This window comes from Pezoporus wallicus, unplaced genomic scaffold (genome assembly GCF_028554395.1).
Source record: "Pezoporus wallicus isolate ANWC-B61680 ecotype Strahan unplaced genomic scaffold, APGP_CSIRO_Pwel_v1 contig_7204, whole genome shotgun sequence".
NCBI classification, from domain to species: Eukaryota; Metazoa; Chordata; class Aves; order Psittaciformes; family Psittacidae; genus Pezoporus; species Pezoporus wallicus.
Window position 1 is genome coordinate 1,143,469 of NW_026634996.1, and position 23,359 is coordinate 1,166,827.

Here is a 23,359-nt window from a genome sequence, read left to right on the forward strand (position 1 = left end):
CTTAATAAGAAAACCTTCTACCTGGTAAAGCAGTGTTTCATATTTACACAACTGTTTCTTCCAAGGAAGATGTATTTACACAGAAATGTGTGACTGAGTGGGGTCTTTTTTTTTTCCCCTCTTCATTTTAACCTTATAGATTACATGAGGAAGACTGCAGCAATAGTAATAAGAAAGAAGATCATAACTACATTGAGATCATAAAATCATAAATACATTAACTTGAAGTGGATACTGTAAGCTGCAGGAACTACTACCTGATAAATTTCACAGATCTTGATCTATCTACTTGATAAATATCACTGAAGAACCGAAGTTACAGCTGAAGACTGTGCTATTTCTTGAGTGAAATTCTGGGCAGCATACAGGGAGAGAGATGCCAAATGGAGTCTGAATGGCAAATGAATTCAAAAGAATCCAGAGCTTCCACAGCTAGAGCAGAGGAAGATTTTGAAGGACTACTAAAATTTGAAAGCTGCACAGCAGAAGAGAAATCCCCTGAAAAAGAATGTGAAGATGGAGAAAGGAACTTTAATAGAAAGGATAGCCCTATTTTCTTTATAGGCATAATTTTGTAAGAAATTTGAGCCAGTAAATTAACTGTACCCCAGCTGAAAGCAAGGATGAGGCCAAAGTGAAACAACTCAAATGGATGTTTACTAACATTGGTAAACAATTGCTTTCAGAAATTGTTGTGAAAGATGTGAAACCATTCATTATAGGAATAATAGAAGTAGAAAACAAGACATTGTCATGGTTTAAACCCAGTCAGGTAACTCGTTTGCTCACTTCCCCCCCTTTCTTGCCCTCCCCCTGCTCCCGGAGGGACGGAGAGGAGAATAGAAAAGAATGCAACTCCCACGGGTTGAGACAAGAACAGTTTAGTAACTAAGGTATAACACAAATCACTACTGCTACCACCAATAATAACAATGATAAAGGAAATAACAAGGGAAGAGAATACAACGCCTCAGCACCAGCCAATCGACAACTTGCCCCCCTCAGCCTGACCAAGCACCGACCAATACCTCCTCCAACCCTGCCATCTCCCAGCCCTTCCGGCTAACTCCCAGTTACGTCCTGGGCATGACGTGCTGTGGTATGGAATACCTCTTTGGTCAGTTTGGGTCAGGTGTCCTGTCTCTGCTTCCTCCTGGATTCCCCTCCTCCCTGGCAGAGCATTAGGCTCACAAAGTCCTTGGCCAAACCAAAACATCGCTATCAGTTCTGTTCCCAGGCCGAAAGTCAAAACACTGAACTGCACCAGCTACCAAGAAGGAGAAACATGACTGCTACTGCTGAACCCAGGACAGACATTTATAAATGGGATAAAGCTAGCTGAAAGAATCCACTGTTTAGAAATGATGGAATTGAATCAAGATTAAAGATAGTGGCATACATAAAAATGATTGATTAAATAAAGATAATATTCCCCTTGGGTAAAAAAAGAAACAAACAAACAAAACACTTTCTGGGGATACTGTCCTGGGTTCATCTGTAACAGTTATTTTTTCTCCCTAGTAGCTGGTGCAGTTCTGTGTTTTGTCTTTAGTCTGAGAACAATGATGATAACACACTGATGTTTTAGTTGTTGCTAAGTAGTGCTTACCCTGATCAAGGACTTTTCAGTTATCTCATGCTCTGCCAGTGAGGAGGGGCACAAAATGCTGGAAGGGAGAAGAGACAGGACACCTGACCCAAACTTGCCAAAGGGGTATTCCATGCCACAGCACGCCATGCCCAGTATACAAAATGGGAGGAGTCACCCAGAAGCCCCAGATTGCTGCTCAGGTTGTGCTGGGTATCGGTTGGCAGGTGGTGAGCAATTGTATTGTGCATCACTTGTGTTTATTGGTGGGTTTTTCCCCTTTCCCTGCTTAGTTTCATATTCTCTGCCTTTGTTAATTCCCTTATCATTACTATTATTATTATTAGAAGTAATTTTGTATTATACTTATTTATTGGATTGTTAACCCATGGGGTTTACATTTTTTTGATTCTCCTCCCCATCCCACCCAAAGGAGACAGGGAAAGGGTATGAGCAAGCAACTGCATGGTTCTGAGTTACTGGCTGGGCCTAAAACCGCAACAGTATTTTTCTGGTGCACATGGGGCATGAATGGTTGAGATAATGACAGATCTGACCACAGTGTGTCTAATTGTATTTGTGATAAGCATTCACTGTTTTGGATTAAGTCATTCATCACAATGTTGATTTATTGCCTCTCAGAGTTGTTGCACTTGGTCTGAGTTTCATTATGTCACAGACTACCTGTGCTCAGCATTTGCTGGTTTAGTGTTTATTGGCTTTGGGGCCTGGGCTAAGGTTCTTGTTTCATTGTACTTTATGAAAGTAGCTTGTAATAAAGTAGAATTACTGATCATGAAACTGATCTGGTATGTGTTCTCAGCGTGGCCATCACCTCTATACTTTAGGAGGCATGTAATGGGAATTATTAACATCTCTCCTAAGAAGACAGGCTTAGAGAACTGGGCTTGTTCAGTCTGGAGAAGGTCCAGGGGAGACCTTAAAGCAGCCTTCCAGTATCTAAAGGGAGCTTACAAAAGAAAAAAAAAAAAGCTGTAGAGGGACTTCTTGTAAGAACAAGTAGTGGTAGGACAAAGGGGAACAGTTTTAAACTGAAAGAGTTTAGATATTTAGATATTAGGAAGAAATTCTTTACTGTGAGGATGTTGAGACACTGGAAAATGTTGCCTAGAGAAGTCGTGGCTGCTCCATCTCTGGCAGTGTTTGAGGCCAGGTTGGATGGGGCCTTGGGCAACCTGGTCTAGTGGAAGGTGCACCTGCTCATGGCAGGGAGGTCAGAACTAGATGATTTTAAGGTCTCTTCAAACCCAAGCCATTCTATGATTCTATGAAAATATCTATAAATATATGGATAATGGATCAATGAGTTACATAAATCAAAGTCAGAAATACAAATGTCCATAAGCATATTTGAACTGCACTTTTCTAAGGAGTCTAAAATATCATAAATTTAGTTATCTAAAGATAGGGTAATGGAAATGACTAAATCAAATGTCAAAGTGAGAGTTTATTTTGACAAAATTAAAGGGAAATAAACTTCACAAACTGGGATAATTCCAGAATTCTGGTTGTAACCTAGGACTAACAAATAAGAAGCCTACTTCTATTCTTACTGCCAGAAGTTAGTATGGAGGAAAAAAATGAAAGCAAAATGCCTCAGCTACTACAAGACAGCTAGCATGATTCTTCTTCAGAACAACTCAGGAATGAAATTACAAAGAAAAGATACTTGCACATGGAGGGAAGTGGACTAAAATCAACATGGATTTATCAAACATGAGAATTTACTTTTGTTGCCTTATCACTTTCCTCAGATAAACGCAATACACCCATGCTAATCCATCTGAATCTGAGCAGGGCCTCTGATATAAATGTCTCATGGGAAATTATTTAATGCAAAAAAGATGAAGTTTCAGACATGGGCTGGTAAACAAATAAATAATTGATCAACAGCAAAACCCCCCAACAAACAGAGAAACAACAAAACCAAAGCAATTTTCTAAAACAAAAAACCCAAACATCAAACCAACAACAACCAAAACCAGACACCCCACAAAATAGTTATGTTGAAAGGTAGGTTATGAGAAAGAGATACCAAAGATATTCTTCAATAACTGACCTTGAGACTTACCCCATTTATTATTTTCAAAGGTGACCGTAATACAAGGAGTTTTGGCAACGACAAATTTCAGAAGCAGTATTGCTACTGGAAAGTACATTATTACCCTTCAGGAGTAAGTAGATTACTTAGTAGATTAAAAAAAAAAACCAAAAAAACCAAAGAGGTGAAATGTAAATGTGCAAGCTGTACTTTCATGCCCTTACATAAAAACAAAAAGAATGTTTGTCCTAAGATGAGAGAGGCTATATTGGTTGATTCTGCTTTTGCAGGTGATCATTATCACTGGCCTGAAAAGAAACAAATTAGTTTCTAACAGGCAAGTACTGATAAGTCTTCAGAAATGGGGAATGGTAAGTCTTCAGAGATGGAGAGCTAAGTGTATATATCTTCTAAGCACTAAAAATGTTTCACAGGGAATTCTTTATAGGTGTCTAATGATTTATCTAAACCAGGCTGGTGTGAAGAATTGCCTCTGGGTTTATTAGAGGAAAAAGGTGACATTATAACAATCTATTTTTTTCATGCTAATAAAACAAAAGCTGAAATAATGTATAGCTACTCACCAGGATATGCGATGATTAGGTGAGTTGTACTAGGAATCTTCATGGGTGATAATGGAGGATACCATAGTTAGTATGCTTAGATGGGGTATTAATTCTTGAAAAGCTCAGAGGCAAAGCATTTTGAGATTGAATTTTACAAGTTCCTGAACAGTAAAGGAAGAATAAGGAGACTAGGAGGCTATAAAAGCAATCTTTTGACATGAAATTTTGGTAAAATTAATTGCTGGCATACTTAAGAGGGTGGCATTGGATTGCTGTGCATTGTGGGTTTTTTTTATTTAGAAGGCTGTAAGCTTCTGTGGTCACCAAGTAGTACTGAGGAATTCTTCAAGTGACAAACAAGTGTATAGACAAGAAAAAGCTGGGCAAAGATAAAGGTTGGGAAGTAGCCCAAGCTCTTATCTCCCCTTTCACATCAGCAGCAGTAGCAGCCATTGCAAGGTGGGAAGAAAAGTGCATGTGTATGTGGCTGTTCAGCTTTCATGAGTGCTGACCCATGTCTGAATGGTTCATAGAGTAGAGGGAGGAGTCTATGTCTGTATACAGCTGCTTAGGTACACACATAAAAAAAAATGTCCCAGGGGAACTAAAGATGTATGCATGTCTGGAAGACGTGGAGGAAATCTGTATATCCCATATCAATGCAATAACATCAATCATTTGATACAAGACAGAAAATCCATATAAAACTTGGGACTGCTGAATAATACTTTCCAAAAACATTATTCGCAAAAAGCAGAAAATAAAATAGAATCCCTATCTACCAACACTGTCAGCATTTCTTCTCTCATGCATTTCCTTCTATCACTTATGTAAAATAAACTTACATATATAATACAGTTCATGTCAGTACCAAAAAATGAGGAAGAACATTCTGAATTCTTTATTTACTATCTCTACATGGTTCAGACTGATTCAACTAGCACAATACTTTCAACTATTTTAGGATAACTTTTCATGATTTTCCTAGAAACTCAGGCTCTTGAGTCATGAAGCAATTATCATGAAGAAAACATGTCTATGTGAAGGATAAACCATCATTAACTTTCAGTTATGCTTCCAAACATCTATGATTCAGCACTTGTGCTGGTTATCACTGACAATACCAGCATACAAAATATATTGAACTGGTCTAGATAACAAGATGAAAAATTATAACAAAATAATAAAAACTTACTCAGTTCATTCTTAACACAGCTCCAGACACATTCACCCAACAGTTCACGTTGAGAAAAAACAAACAAACAAATAAAAAAAGCAATGTTAGAAACATTTTTCTGGTCAGCTTAAAAAATAACAGAGGATCACAGTTAACCTTAATTCTGCCCCAGGTCTTTTTGCCTACAGTGACTACTGAATGGCAATCCAAGCAAAAACATGTAGCATACACCAAAATCAAAAAAAATGCAGACTACATCACACATACAAATCATGCCTTCAAAGTTTCAAATTATAACCCTCAAAGTATATAAATTTATAAGTTTCTCACATAGTTACATATGACCTATATGTCTACTAGTGACTGAATGTATGCTGGACCTTAAACTCCATTAAAGCAAGAATTTTTATGTAGGATGCAGGAATAATTTGCTTACTGAAGTATAGTTCTATTTCTCTTATGCTCCAACTTTACACTTAGGAAAGGTAGAAGGTACAAAATTTCAAAGTAATTTTATTTTTGTAATTATTTATCATATTTGGTTCATAAAGGCATCTACTGCTGATCTAAAGAAATATAACAGTACGTTGCATAATGCCAAAGTGTTTTGACAGTGAGTTGTCTAGCTAGTTTTATACCTTCTCTGCTTTTTTGCTCCAACAGTAAAAACAGCTATAAAAAATCCAAACATTGAATGCCTCCCAGAATAAGATAATGATATAGCCAACACAAAAGCAGAATAAAATATAAGTTTAGGATAAACTCTGGGGTGCCTTTTTGACATATGGATTTGTGGGAAAAAGTTTCATGCCTATAGGTATCGCAGAATTAGAAAATGACTAAGGCTGGAAGGGACCTCTGGGTAGAAACAAATACTTTACTGTGTCTAGTGACTGTTCCTTTTAGAAAGGGTGTAACTATAAGTGGCATCCCAAAGAGAGAAAACATGGACCTCAATGAAGACAATCTGACAATGAATTTTTCCCATTCAGAACATGCAACTTCATTGCAAGAGGCTTTGTGCAAAAGTATGATCTTTAAATGAGCTAACCTTTAGAAAATGCCTAGCATGATACTCATAAATCATTACCTTTCATGTGCCATTATGCTCTAAAGCCATATGTGTCACAAAAATATAATTTCATTATATAGTACATCAGAGAAGTTCATTTCAGCCTCTCCCTGCACCTACTAACAGATTATGATTTATGCTTTATGGTCTATACCTATTTACCATGATCAAAGATGATAAAGTTATGATAATGAACATTTTCAGATGCTTCCCTGCCTAGAAGTCCTCTATTTGAACGGATTTTCATAACACCTCTCTTTTTTCTGCAACCATCTAAAATCAGAGCTGGTTCAAAATATGGCCCTCATTTTCCTCCTTCAGGATCTTAATAGAATATTATATCAAATTCCCATTGGAGTCAAGGACTGTGGAATGGAGAAAAGCTCAGAGGTAGTTTGCAGTCTCTTATTTTCCCTTCCCCTTTCTCTGATTGTTCTTTTTTGTTCATTACTTGATTCAGACTATGAAATAAAGAAAATACCCTGGTTAATGCTTGCTAACAAAATGAAAATTGGCAAAGTTGCTAGTAAACTGATGGCTTAGGATTTATTTCCTCAGTTACCATTAGAAATAACTAAAATTAAGTTTCACAAGGTATCGTTACTTAAAGTGAATAATGTCTGTGTTCCAACTTAACTATCCCAAGTAATTTAAAAGTCAGCAGGACTAGAATCAGATTGCCAGCATATCTGCTTTTTTTTTTTTTTCTTACCCAACTATAATGTTGAATATACGGTATTAGTATTTTGGAGAAGTCTGTTGTCATCCCTCTAAAAAAAAAACTAAAAAATAATAAAATGTTAAAAGGTAAAGTAGACAAAGTTAACTCCTGATTCCTCAGCATTTGCATAATTCTGGTTACACATTTAGGTGCTTGTTGATGTATTGGATACTCGGGAGCTTCTGGGGATTCACAAATCCATTCTTCAACTCCTGTTTTTTTCAAGCACTGACCATATTTTTTATTTTTTTTACACCATTTGTGACATTAGCTCAGAAATGAATCTCTGTATCTTTGCAGTGCAACTAATTACCAGTATAAAGATCGGAAAACTTTCACAACTGTTTGTTTTTTGTTAATTTTGAACAACATTACAGTTAAGTACCAATTCCTGAGAACTCTTTAAGTCATCTTAGAACCATTTTTGTGAGGCAACTACAAACTCCCACTTTTCTACACTCCATTATGTATGTGAAGTGCCTTTCTGGTTTGGTTGCCCTTCCCCTCCTGCACCTTCCTCAGGCAATTGTACTTCTATCTTCAGCTCTCCTGAACTTGTCCTTTAAGAATCACATATTTAACTTATCAAATAGGTAAACAGGAAAAAATGTTCTGAAAGCTTTCCCTGTATTTTAGCAACAAAAGCACAGTATACACCTTGCTATAGCTAGCTGTTCCTCTTTCTGGAAGTGAATAAAAAATTAGCCCTGTGTGATATGACAGCAGCAGTTAGGGATGTCTTTTACTAGGCAATAGCACTGAACCCTGAAATCTATACCATTATGTTGCTTGTCTGTACACATGCATTTAAAGATGTTCTCCTCCAAGTGGTCAGATTCTTATAATTGCAGAGGCCAGCCTCCCACAGTATTATATAATAGAGAGGTGCTCTCTCAAGTATTACCATGTTTGATGATTCAGTGCAGCCTTTTAATAACATAAGCCTTAATGTAGCATGCAGAGGTGTAATAGAATATTACGATATTCAAGCAAATCTCAAGATCAGTGATCAAGGTAAAGCCTTAAATGGAAGGAAAGGCTGCTCAAATGTCTATAACTACTTGACTCTGCAGCTACAAAAACATTAGAGAGCCTTCAGCATAGTTTCTCAGTTCTTCCCCTTCAAGGGTTTATCTGTCACCAGGGGAAAACAAATGAATAAACATTGTTCCAATCTTCATTTGCACCCTGTCAGATATGACAGCTGGGAAGAATTTTTAAGCACTGGGGGTTTTGTTTGTTTGTTTGTTTTAAATTATAGTACATGCACATATGCTGTTTTCAAAAAGTCTTTCATTTCCAAGTTTTCTTCACCTCATCAAATGGGAGTATGAATGATGATCAGAAAGTTGCTTTTAGATAATCTGTGAGAGAAAGCATTTCTATTTTCATCTAGGGTTTATACACACAGTTAAAGATACCTGCATGATAAAGATTTTCCATTAAAGGCAATGAGTTTACATAATCTTGGGAATCAAATCTAGTCACACCTTCTTCTCAATTCTCAAATCACAGTAATGGAAAATAAGATCAAATGTGTAAACAAAACTACTAATGAGAACCAAACAAGTAAGTCATTCACAATCTATATGCTGCACAGAAATAAAAGGAAAAGAAATAAAGTTATTTTCTACAGACTCGGTTAAGCTGTTACGAAATTGGACACTTCAACATTTTTTTTTTAAAATGTCATCATACAATTATATTGACAATATATAGTTAGTTTATACTCCCAAAATTCTCTTGAATATTATTTTTTGAGAATTCAGTTCCTCATTTCAACCATGCTAGCAACTGGAAGCCATTAAATGTACCTAATAATAGTTTATTTACTTTGTAGGATAGTTGAAAGCATAACTTTTCTCACTCCCAGATTTTGAATGTCAGTGAAAACACAGGAGATGTTTTTAGCAGTGATATAGTTTCTTAGTCAGTCTGAAAGAGGTACAATGCCTGGAGCTGTATCCTGAGACTGGTTGATTTCTGGTTATTTCAAAGTATCCTGAAGTTACTATCTGAAAATATATGAAGTGAAATTTCTTTGATGTCAGATTTTAGGCTCTTAGGTTTTGTGTACTTTCTGAAGTAAGACAACAAGAATTACACACACACATAAGTTAAGCAATCACCTCAGGGGACTGAGGTCTAATCTTCCTATGTTTTGTTTCACCTTTCCTTTCCCCTCAGCTTTATCTGCAGGGAAACTTAAAATGGATTTTGGATACAGTACAAAACTCATCTCAAAACCAAAAAAAAACATTTATTTTATAATTTTGGTATGCTATCAATGCACCTTGAATATCTAGTGGAAAGAATGTAAGTAAAGTTACAGAAAGTAATAAATCCATTTGAGTACATACATTTTTAGAAGACAAGTTAGCAGAATGCCCCCAAGACAAAGGTATTGTCTGAAGCATCTCTAGCCAACATGAATGTATGAAAGTGCTTTTGGTATCTCAAAAAAACCCCTATTTTTTACTGCGTTTCACACATGCTTTCTCTAATCAGGTTTTGAAGTATTTCACACCACTCAGAAAGTCACCCACTGGGACCCTCTTGAATGTGACATGAGGAAAATGTATGAGTTAAAGTGAAACACTCAAGAAAAACTTCATCAAATCTCCTGGAAAAATATATCTTGAAATACTCAAATTTTTGCTTATGATGAGGAAATAAGAATCGGAGCGTATTTCTAGTTCTGTTTATTTGGTAAGTTAACTAACAAGGGAAACCTAGAGAATATCTAATACATTATGAAAGAGATTACCTTCAATCAAATAAGAATAACAGCTAAAAGTTATGATTTGTAAAACAGGGACAGGAAAGTAATACACAAACTAGCACATTCAAGATTATAGAACAAAGAAAAAAGGCAAATACTGAAATTTATATACATGGGAGATTATTACAGGAGATCTTAGGAAGCAGACTTAAAGCATAGCTACACAGTTTTAAGCTATTTCAGCACCTTTTGGAAATCTCAGTATATGTTAGGCTTTTCCATACTTATGCAGATCTGAGCTGAGACTCCCAAACCAGTTACTGATGACAGAGTAAAAATAAACTTTATGTTTGCTTTCAGGAAATAACACTATTAAAGAATTTACATCATTGAAAGTTTTAAAGATGTGGCCCTTGGATGAAACTCACCTATATGTAAGATACTGTCATCAAGCGCATTAACTTAAACCGACAACCAAACACATTGCTCGCTATGAACAAGACCTGTGTAACGTCAATATGCCAGTATGTAAGCCCCCTGTTTGAGATGTGAATTACATCAGCAAATATTCTAGGTCAAAAATGGCAGATAACTAGGAAGTTGCAAGGCAGCTGGCTCTTTTCTTTGACTAAGAACTTTTTTAAGAATTGTCATTACAAATAGCAACATTTCTAAACAAGATTAAAAAACTCCCCAAAACCGAGAGAGCAGTATTTTAGTAAAAAATGTCTCAAATTCCAATACTAGAGGCCAGATTAATTTAAGCTGTAGATCACTTCACAGCTAACACTGTTTCTTCCTTTGATGACTACAAGAGTTCCCAGAACACATAGGCATTACATAAGTTAAAGTATTGATTGACTATGGCATCAGATACACCTGTGATTTGTGACCTTGGAATTTGATTTAGCATCAGACTAGTTCAGTTTTTATTACAGCTTGCAAATGTTGTAGGTCAAATCAGAAACAATGAAAACAAAGACTGTCAATGTCTTACTAGATACGGCATGAGACTATTCTTCAAACGAAGGCCAAGAAATGATGGTCTCAGCAGGCAAAAAGTTTTAAGCAAGCTTTCTATACAGGTTTTTCTGAAAGGAAAAATCATCCTAATTATCCTAATGGAAGTAACTGGAAGTTATCCTTCCTTGGATGAATTCTTTATGATGAACTCTGAGTCATGAGGTACCACATGCTGTTAAAAAAAAACAACAAAACACAACCCCCCATAATTTTTATTTATTTTATTTTTAAGTTTCCATGTTCTCTTAATGAATGGTCTTCCTCAGTGACCACTGCTTGCTTTTGTGGAAGGAGTGTCAGAATAAGAGCCCTCAGCAGTCTAGAATTAGCTAAAATATATTTCCTCCTGGTATTTCAACTAATTTCATGGTCAGAAATGAGGTCAGGTATTGGGTGGAATTTTTTCTGAGTGGTTCTGTAATCTGACAAATTTAAAATTATAGAAGTATATATTGGATACCTAACAGTTGTCATGTTTTATATGTACATCAGCTAAAGTCAGATCATCATTCTAACTCCACTGAGTATTCAGGATCTTCAACATTAAACTGCCCTCTTAGTAATTTCTGCACTGCATAGTGAAACACAGATTAGACCCTAAGAACCTAACTGCTAAGACCAATTCATCTTGGAGAAGTTTACATAGTACAGTGAACTGGGAAAATACTGCATCTGATTCCTATAACAACATAATGCCACTGGCACAGAGCCAGTCTTCGCCTAGTTATACCTGCCAGTCATACAGTTAATTAACTAAGGCACAGCATAATGCTGTGGTTAACTTCCAATTACAGGCACAGTTCATGTCAAGAGACCACAGGTTGAGTCTCTCTATTGTATTGTACAGTAAAGTGCAGATGGGCTCCAACAGAGTAGTAGAAACCCACGGTAATACAAGGTACAAGGAACAGCTGCTCTGTAAATAGACATTTAGAGTGTACACCATGTATCAAAAGTATCTTTCACAATATCAAGAAAAACTCATGTGAAAGAAAACTAATTCTTTGTTAAACTCCAAATAATCATAAATCCTTTTCTTACAAGCTGAATGAAAATTATATGACTTTTTCTAATCCTTTAACTTAACCACTTTGGAACCGAGTTAAAAAAAAACAAACATATAAACCACAAAATTATTCATTCAATTCTTGAGAAAACTACTTTCTTTTTATTGAAATAACTTTCTCCACTAAGAATTGAAAACCTTTTTTTAAATGTTTAACCAAAGTTACTGTTCTGTTTTTCAGTTTGTTTCCTTTAATTAAACTGAACATGGCAGAACAAAATGCAGACTACTTTCTGAATATTAATTACAGTTTTCTCAAAGTCTCCTAGGTCATTAAAATATGATTAGCTAACAGGTTTTCTTAGGTGGAATGAATAATACACATCAAATATACAGATCCATTTCAAAAGTCTACAATGATTACCTAATTGGGATTCAGTTAATGAGAAAAATCCATCTCTGTTGGTTCAGTGACATGGGCAAATATTTCAGTTCCCAAAGATGCACAGCATGAAACACACAGTACACAACACCTGAACTATCAAGTTAGCCACTGAAGGGTCTGCGAACTACTAAACAGCACAAAGGTATTCCTGCTGAGTATGCTACCTGAAGTCTCCTCATCCTTAATTATTTTTATCAGATTACTTTAAATTAGCCCTTATTAAAAAATAAATAAATAAATTGTTTCCATGGCAATAAATTTGTTTTACCAACTTATAATAGATGAATCTACTAAAACATTTGCAAAATGCATTTCCAGTTTAGATGTAAATAAGCATCAGATAAATCTGTTCATGAAGAAGCATGATACACAACATTACATCACTTATTTAGTATTGCCAAATTCTCCTTCTGGTGCTTAGCCATAGTTCCAATTAGAAAGAAATGTTGTAATTATCATCAACAATCAGTATGTGGTTTTAAGGGACATATTTTTATAGTTATACTTGATTAATGCTGTCTGGAAATAGGGAAATATTATATTACCCACTCTCCAGGAGAATCTTCTATCCAGAACTGGCCTAAAGCCATCCCACCTTCATGGAAATCAGACTGTAGCAATGTCTCCAACAACTCAATTTATGTGATGGCATACTATGAACTATTTTCTAAAATCCTAGTGCTGTCTTTGTATCAAATGGTAAGAGGAGGAAAATCCGAAACTTTGCACCCCCTCCTAATCCATCCTTTTTGTCCAGCAAATTGCAGTGAGGAAAATATTTTCCTGGTCTTGTATGTGTCCCAAGAGCCCTAAAGGTAGCCACAGCAGCTACAGGATGAGATAGTACATCCCTTACTCTCACGGCTAAAATTCAGGTATCAGCATCACCTACAACTGTATTGTTTGCACTGTGCAAACCACAAGACACTGGACAAGTAACTATCACAGTTGGCTCTTGTATTTATCCTTTCTATAAACAATTTATGGATGGAATAACTGAGTCTGGACTGTACCTCCACAAAACCAGTATACTGTATATTTTGTATCATGTTCTGATTCAGTATGTTGACAATTATAAATCCCCCTTTACATAGAATAGAATGGAAAGGAATAGAACAGAATAATCTCAGTTGGAAGGTACCTACAATGATCATCTAGTCAAACTGTGTGACCCCTTCAGGCAATTTGCACTTCAGGCACTTCCAGTACTTAAAAGGGGCCTGCAAGAAATCTGGAGAGGGACTTTTTACAAGGGTATATAGCCTTAGAACAAAGGGAACTGGTTTTAAACTGAAACAGGGGATATTTAGATTAGATATTAGGAAGAATTTCTTTACTATGAGGATGGTGAGACACTGGAACATGTTGCCCAGAGAAGCTGTGGATGCCCCATCCCTGTCAGTGTTCAAGGCCAGGTTGGACAGGGCCTTGAGCAACCTGTTCTAGTGACAGGGGATTTGGAACTAGGTGATTTTAAAGTCCCTTCCAACCCAAGCCATTTTATGATTCTTGATTCAGGAATGACCAAAACTTAAAGCAGGCTTAAAGCAAGCTTGGGGCCTCAACCACCTCCTAGGAAATCTGTTCCAGGGTTTGACGACCCTCTTCATAAAGAAATACTTCCTAATATGTCCACTCTAAACCTCCGCTGGCTCAGCTTTGAACTGCTCACATGCGTCATATCAGTGGATACCAGGAAGAAGAGCTCAGCACCTCCGTCTCCTCTTCCCCTCCTCAGGAAGCTGTGGAGATCAATGAGGTTGCCCCTCAGGCTCTTTTTTTTCAAACTAGACAAGCCAAAAGTCCTCAGCTACTCCTCACAGGACATTCCTTTCAGCCCTTTTACCAGCTTTGTTGCCCTCCTCTGGACACATTCAAGGACGTTCATATTACAATACTAACACACATTACAATACTGACATATCTACACATTACACCTTGGTGTGAGCTCCACTCAGTGCAAGGAGAATGATCCTGATCTGCTCCCTAAAGCTCATGGGATGGGCAACACATAAGGATCTATGTAAAATGTAACACTCAAAATTTATTTCATAGACCAGCAGCTCAATGAATTATACTATGCATTATAATGGCATGAATGACTCAATACCCAGAAAATTCTTAGATTCTTTCTTTCCAGATTAATACTGCATGTGTGACAAGATTCTGCCCAAGAGTCCATACAGATAAAGCATGGATAATCCTCTAGGTTGCCAAAGGTAATCCTAATCAGAGTAGTATGAGTAGATGGGAGAAGTGTGGTTGTGTTTTAGTCAGAGACAGCATTAAATGTCTGTATAATCAGTGTAGCTATAGGCAGTGAGCTCCACATAACTGATAAAAAAAAATAAAATGAAAAAGAGGAGTTCAGAATACCTATCTGCAGATACCTGTCTCTAAAGTAAATAAGGGGTGAATAAGGAACTCCCGTCCAAGATCAAACATGGAAAGGAATTGTACAAGAGATGGAAGCAGGGTAGGGTAACCCAGGAGAAATACAAAGATGCTGTCTGAGCATGCAGGGATGGGGTTAGGAAAACAAAGCCCATGTGGAGCTGAACTGGACTACAGACATGAAGGGCAACAAGAAGGGTGTCTATGGATATATCAGCAGCAAAAGGAAGATCAGAGAAAAGAGAGGCCACCTGCTGAATGAAGCAGGGTGTCTGGTGACAAAGGATATGGAAAAAGACTAAGGTGCTTCAATCTGTCACCTGAAAGACTGACCTTCAGGAATCCCAGGTGCCTGAGACCTGTGAGAAGTCTGGAGCAAGTAAGATCTACCTTCAGGGATGCAGCATCTCTCTAGGGTACATTTAAACAAACTGGACATAGGGCAGTGGGACCTCATGAGATGCACCCAGTAGCACTCCCACTTATGTTTTAAACATCATGACAAACTGATAAAGTACAATCCAGATATATGGACAATGAGGGGAAGGACTGACAGCTGTCTAAATTGCTGGTTTCAAAGGGTTGTGATTCAGTCCAGCCGAAGCCCTTTCACTAGTGGTATACACTAAGTATCAATATGGCATCCACTGCTGTTTAACCTCCTTATAGCAACCTGGTCTAGTGTGAGGTGTCCCTGCCCATGGCAGGGGGGATTGGAACTAGATGATCTTAAGGTCCTTTCCAGCCCAAACCATTCTATGATTCTTTGATTCTATTTTTTTTCTAAACTATGAAGTGGTAAAGCACAAAAAAGCATTTGTGCAGTCTTCTTCTTTTCAAGATATTCAAAGAACAAGACAAAAAACAGTCTTCAGTAACTGTAGCAACTGATGATGTCAGTGACTGCTTGATGGAATTCATCTAACCATTTCGTAAACAGAGACAGACAACTCTCTCACTGGAAACCATCAGATGCTTAACTTTTTTTTTTTTTTCCCATCCAAAAGTATCATGATTCTGAAACAATGTGAAGATTTTGTTGTAAATAAGACATTACAATGGACACATATTTGAATATTTTTTTTTGAGCAATTCTATCATGACTGTTTTCTATGGAAAATTAGACAATTCATGTTAGAGAAAATCTAAGAAAAAATCAACATTTTTATGGATGCAGCTAACAGATGATTTTATATAAAACGGATATTAGCAGTCAAGAAAGCAAATTGTAATTCATCACACCCTTCTGTCATAGCTATTTTGAACAGCTGCTGAGCTAGATAAAGATCATACTTAGTTACTAATCATTATGTGGCTGTAGGTCAAATCTCATGGCAAGCACACGTGAGCAAGCATGCACACGCACACACATACAAACATTGCAATAAGAGTTAATTTTCAAGTAATTACAGCCTGAAACATTCTGAGGAACAGCAACAGCAACTACATACAGGCAATCAGGTCTTCAACAGAGTATCATTATAAGTTATTAGATGCCTGCAAGGTGCAGGTGGTTTTTGCAGGTGTCCTGGACTGCAGAAAGAATGCAAACAAAGCAGCCAGATCAACAGATAGGTAGATACAGACACATAGCACACACACTTATACATATGAGAAATATACATATTCTCTCTCTTCAGGTTGAAAATACAAGAAATGAGAAATCTACCTATGTATAAAATAACTCACAGAAATGCTGGTTAAAATTCATGAAAGTATATCTTCTTTTAACCTTATATCTTTAATCATTCTAATAACTACAAAGAACCTCTAATTAAATCCAGTCATATAACTTACCCTTTTCAATTCTAAAGAGAAGTAACACTAAGTGATAACAATAATAAAGAAGCAATAAATTTTTGCTGTTGTTATGTTGCATAGAAGGGCTGAGGTTTTTTTTCTTTTTTTTTTTTTAAGTTTTATTATACATGAGGAAGTTAGAAGAAATCAATGTAAAAAAATACTTGGTCTGAATCATATAAGAAATTTAGGGAAACATCTCCAAAGTGATACATCATGACATACATCAGGAAATATAACAAAAAAATATTACAGAATATTGAAAATCTGTACTTTTCTTTCAAAACTACAAATGTAAGGCTAGTTTTTCTTCCTTGCAAACAGCAATTATGGGCCAGACTTTGACACTGGTCTGAATTGCTGCTTAGGTTGAGCAGTACTTTATTCCAAAAACTAAGTCTCATTGAAACAGCTTCTTTGGGGGGGGGGGGGAATCTCATCACACTAAGAATTTCAATTAGTAATGAAGAATATATCAATCCTTTTCTAATGAAGCACGTTGTCCTATTTTCATCTTACTATGAAAATATCTCTTCAAAAACCTCTGTCCATAAAAAGAAGAAACTCTTCTTGCACAAGACCACTTAACAATATGGCACGTCTCTCTGGAGCTTGCAAGGCACGCAAAAAAGGCTGCAATATTTTTTATTGATAAAGTGTGCTAAAATGTTTGGGTTTTTCCAAGCTATGCTCATATACTAGCTTTATCTTTTGCAGTAGCTGTCAATAATACCAAGCATAAGAATGGAAAAGATACATACTTACAACTGAGTCTTGATATCATAGCAAGATAAAAACAATAAGCAAGTGAACTTTGCTACCTGGGCTCTGCAAGCACTTGCGTTGGTGTTGGCCAGTTTCATTCAAGCTTGGTTAATGTAAAAAATGAGTCATTTGTGCTGTCTTCTTTTTCTGTAAAGGACTGTAATTTGTCTTGACTTCGACTGTATGATAAAATTTGATCCAACTTCTCTGTTTTCATGGAATCAGATAGCAAATGGCAAACAATAAATGTTCCACTCTACACTCCTGACACAAGGATGCGGTGTGTCAAATCAAGAGACAGAAGGATATAGAACTGGTAGGAAGAAATTCTGTGCTTATCGGAGTTGATGTACTTTGCCATTGATTTCCCTGAGGTCAGGATTTCATTCTCAGACAGAGAACAACAGAACTGAACGGCACACTGATTTACAGAGACAACACTAAGAGGAGTGGTAAATGAAGAAGAGCTCTGAAAAGAGTACTCTAGGATTAACAGAGAATTCTAAATTACAGAGAATAGTGGCTAACATGAACATATGTGAAATGGAAGGAGGTTAGCGCTTATGATTTTAGACGTGTAATCAAAGCCCTGTCTTAAAAGGCTTAAGACTGCAAGAGGAATTAAATGCAGAAGATACATTATCAGCGTTGAAGCATAACACTGAACTTCAGTTTCTTTACAGTAAATGCTTGCAGTTGAGTTTAAGCTATTTAAGCAAGAACAAGCAAAATGCTATCTTTATCTTACTGACAGCTTCATGGAATATGTTTCTTTAAAGAAATACCTGACACTAACAGTAACCAACAGTGCCCATGGGAATGGCAGCCTGACAACACTAAGTCCATGTAAAACTACATGCTTGTATGTGTGTGAGCTTGCATGTTTCTAAAACACATACACACCATTTGCGTTATTTATATAACCTATTGTTTAAACACCTAAAAATATACATTTAGAATAAGTATAAAGGAAAACATTATATAAACTTGTCAAAAGAAGTATAAGGTTGTTATTTCAACAATGTGCTCAATGTGCTACTTAACATGGAAGGGCTCTCGCAGAAATAGAGGCAGATAAAGAACCATCTGACAGACTGATCTTATAAAGTGAAAAATTAGAGCTGTCTATGTAAACAAAAGTACATTTAAGTGCTAACACAGGTACAGCCCCCCGCCCCCAACACTAACGGCAGTGCCAACAGATTCTTCTTAGAGCAAGGAAGCCAAAAACTACACATAGAGAAGTGGCACATACGCTACTCCTAAGCACAGCTCAAAATCACTGACAAAACTGAAGAGGCTGAGCTGTATACTAGAAACACTGAGTTACTGGTAATGACAGTGCTGCTCACAGCCGACAATCAACATAAAATCTGACTGCTGGCGCACCTGCAGGTGTGAAGTATGACTTTCTCTGAGACTGCTAAAATGTCTCCCTTAAATAATTTTTACAAGACTGCATAGCATTTCCTCACCAGTTTACAGTCTCTGCTGCATCCTTTCTGTTAGTGTTCCCTGTATGTGCTTCCATCTACTTAAATCTGACTTGTCATGAAAGCAGATGTAAAAAATGCTATGAATTTTTCTAACAATGGCAAATATAATCAGAAAAACACTTTTTTTCAGCTTGCTTACATGGTAATAAACCCAACTACCCCATGAGCTGGTTGGAAGCCAATGATCTCAGAACCAGGATTTGACACAGATGGCCATTTTGAAGACAGTAACATCAAAGCTTTAAAAGCAAGGTGACAGTTACAGTCTGTGTCCTTCAGCCTCATTGCCTGGACGGAAGAGAAAATGGGGAGCTGGAAGTCCTGTTATGGATGCCTGACTGAAGGGAAAGTGAAGGGACAGGTGATGCTTCCCAAAGTCCCCAAACTAGTCAGTTATTGGGCTGAAAAATTCTTTGTCAGTTGAGTCAAATAAACTTGCTAATAAATGTTAAATTGTTTAACAGATTAAACTTCTCCACAAATCTGGTTAGTCTGACATGGCTCATACACAACCTGCAGTTTGATAGGAGCAAAAATTATGCCTACTTCAGAGAGCATCTATACAAATTCCTTGTTTACAGCTCTACTGCAGCCTGCCAGATTAATCCAAGCCTCCATTTCTGTATCTATAATTTTGCAAGAAAACTCCTAGGTAGACAGGTATTTATGTGCCTGATTTGCAGGCTCCTGCGATGCACATATAAGCCTTTCTGTCTACAGAGGTTTCAGCAAGATTTATGTACGTAGCAACCACACAGATTTAGGAGTCTGCCTGCACATATTGCACACTATAATCAATGCCTAACATATATTTAGACACCGTATTGGTCATACAGAGAAGTGGGGAAAAAAGGCTATTATTTAAGGAAGTTTGATCCTGAATGTCAACATTTAAAGCAGCAATATCACAGAATATTCATGCAGCTGAAGAACTTTCATTATTATTAAAAAATACTTCTCCATGAATATTATTATTCTTAAACATTCATACAAACTATTAACTGTACATGATCCTTGAAAGAGATCATAAAAGGGCAAGGTCCTTTCTTGGAAGATTTAAAATTCAAATTAAGCAAAGATGAGTTAGAAAATGCATAAAACAGACTAAAAAAAAAAAGGGATTTAAAAAAGAAGATTAATACAAATTGTGCATATTGCACGACAAAAACTTATTAATATATTTCACTGCACAAAGTGACTTAAGGTAAGATATGAGAGATGACATGGGAGGGGAAAATCAAGAATGTAACTTGGTTTTACATTAAAATAGAGTAGAAGAAGTGGATTGGTAACCAAAAAAGGACTCTCAGAGCATGCTATTTCAAAAAGCAGTAGCAGAAATACCAAGAGTAAAAGATATACTCTGAAGAAACAAATGCAGTCAGAGCAACAGGAAAGCAAAATGGCCTGAAAAATGCAAACAAAAATTAAAAGCAGTTGAAGCACTCAGACTTTCCAATGCCTCTTCTCCTTCTGCAAGAAGCTGTAGTTACAAGGCTGATGTTATTTTTTACATAGGCATTATCCTAAATTTACTCTTCCTAAAAGGAGCAAACGGTACTATGTTTATCATATATTTGCAGGCATATTTCCTTCATTCAGAAAATACCTACTTGGGTAGAGCCTGTACCACACAGATTGTTTTGCTGACTTCAGTTTCAGTGGAAATATCATTCCATATTTACCTTATACACAATCATGCTGTTTACGATTTCCCCCAGGTGTCTTGACTTGAGCTGGATGTCTGGGTGAAGATAGAGGACTGGAAGAACCTTCACCTAGACTGTACAGAGTTTTGCTTGTGTCAAGCCTGGAAGGGAAAATGAAAGCAACCATGCAGTATGATCACTAAAAAGGAATATTCTGAATAAGAATATTTGTTGTGCCGGCTCACTCTTCAGAAGAAAATAGGAGACATTAGATTTACTTCTCTAGACTATTACAGTGAAACGAAGGTTATTAAAAAATCACATGTCACAAAAGGATAAAGGATGTTAGGACTGGAGTGAGCATCTAGTGTAAAGGCCTCGGAAATGTCTTCATCTTGGAAATCTCTTGATTTTTGGCAAATGTAAGTTTTTGGAGGTCTGTCTAGTTTACCCTGATATACAATTATAAATTAATCAGTAAGGCTGCCTATAAGGAGAATGTGATCTAGCAGAAGAGTCATTGGAATAGTCTTGGAAAAGCAGAGATGATGGCATACATGCACAGAAGTTCAGGGGTTTTGTAATGAATTACATCATTGCTGCTTTAGTTCACAAATGTGTCCTTACGTTGACTGATTCATAAAAAGGAAGGGGAAAAAGCTGAATGACCTCAGGTTAGTACCAATATTTTCTAAATGGTATAAAGGGCATTTCAGTTCCTTTTTCATCATAATTTATGATCATTTTTGCAAATTAGCAATCAATATGAAAGATAAGCACTTTACACATGGCTGTGGAATGAATTCAAGTGAAATACACATTGCCATACCCAAAGCAAGTATTCAGAGCATATTCCTGCAGAATATGCAGCAATGTGATGCACCTCTAGAAGAAGCAACAGATGGGAAAAGAGGGCTCCAAAAGCCAGCAGCAGAGGTGGTTTTCTTTCCTTTTCCTCTTTCTATCTTTTTTCTTATTTTTCTTTCTTGCCAGTGAAGCAAGGAAGATAGCAACAGCCCCAAGCAAAAAGTGTCAAAATGGGAGAAGCAGCAGAACATTCCCACTTTCTCAACCAAGGCTGAAGCTAAATGCTCTGATATATGTTCTAATGTAATAAGGATTTCATCTACCACCCAAAAAGCCTGGGGAAAACATTTTCACGCTTTTACAGCAACCACCTTAAAAACCTTCATAGCATTCATTTTGATGTTGCTTTTTAAGGCAACTTCCACTGTTTAGGAGGGCTGTTAGTATTAGAGACATCAGCATTGGCCAGGGTTTTCTACAACTCTTCTTTAGGTAAGGCAAAACACAATTTCAGATATCCTTTAGAGCTCAGCACATTTCTTCAAGCTCACTGAAGGATGTGTTTGCTTTCATTTTCAGTTGTCCTTCACTTACCTTCTTATTGTTTCAGGCCCTCCCATCCTCCCATCCCCCCTCCCCCCTATATTTTAATCTGAAAGCTAAATGTTACGTTCTATACTAGATACCACCAGACGGATAATGAATAGCTTGATTCATAACAAATGAAGGTTTTCTTGAGGATCACAGTGAACCTCCTAACTGTGTGAAGGATAAGCTTTTCTCAGGTGTGAACAGCTAAGGACAACTTCATTGCACTGCACAGCACAATAAGTCAATGTGTCCAGCTGAAATCATAGAATCACTGAATGGTTTGGGTTGGAAGGCACCTTAGAGACCATCTAGTTCCAGCCACCTTATCATGGGCAGGGGTACCTTCCACTAGACCAAGTTGCTTCCAGTTGGCCAAGTTGCTTCCACTAGGCCATCCACCTGGCCCTAAACAATGCCAGGGATGAGGCAGCCACAACTTCCCTGGGGTGCCTGTTCCAGTGTTTCACCATCCTTGTAGTAAAGAACTTTTTCCTAATATCCAGTCTAAATCTACCCCACCTTGTCCTGTCACTACTTGCTCTTACAAGAAGTCTCTGGAAGGTTGCTCTAGGGTTTCCTCTGAGCCTTCTCTTCCCCAGGCAAGAAAGTGCTCAATATTATCAGTCCTGTCTCTCAGACATTTCAATTTCTAAACCTGATATTTTTTACATATTGTCAGCAAGGGGCCGTTCCCACAGCAGTACTTTCTTGGGCCCAGAAAGTTCAGAAGACTGGCAAAGAAAAGATTGTGATGGAACTCAGGTGCTAAGACACCATTCTGAATCCAACTCCAGGTACTAGTGAAAGGGGGAAAAGAGAAGGGCTGCTATGAGCAGCACATCTAATATACTAATCAAGAAAGGAAGCAAGACATATATACATGTGCTTTTTATGGTACATGGTGAAACTACTTGGTGACAAGTTGGTTCCTATTCAGTCGCAATGGAAGAAGTAGAGCTAGCTGATTTAAGGTACCAAAAAAAGATTACAGTGAAGTTTCAGTTCTCCTCTGAAATGGTTGATAGGCTACCTTTCACTAAAGATAATAAATATTTTTGGTAGTAATGAATTTTTCCCGGATTTCCAGAATATATATTTTCCCAAATTTGGATCTCAAGCAAATCACCTGTGTATGTAGCCTCTTAAATTTCAGTGTTTTATGTTTACAAAGGCTTATACATACAAATATCCACCAAAATGTGAACACTTCTAAACGTTTGCATTTTAAAACATTTTACTTGCAATTTGTGTGGAGTCTGCATATAATGTTCAAACACCAGAAACTGGTGATTTATGGGTGGATTTCTCTGCTATGGACTTCCCTGGATCAAGCATGAACAGGCTGATAAATCAGGGCATGGGACTCCTTCATTTTCCACTCAATTGCCCTGCAGAATATTAGAGAATTAGAGAAACTATTCTCTAGTCACCAGATGGATTAGATCTTTAAGGAAGTGGTTTATTTAATGTATTCC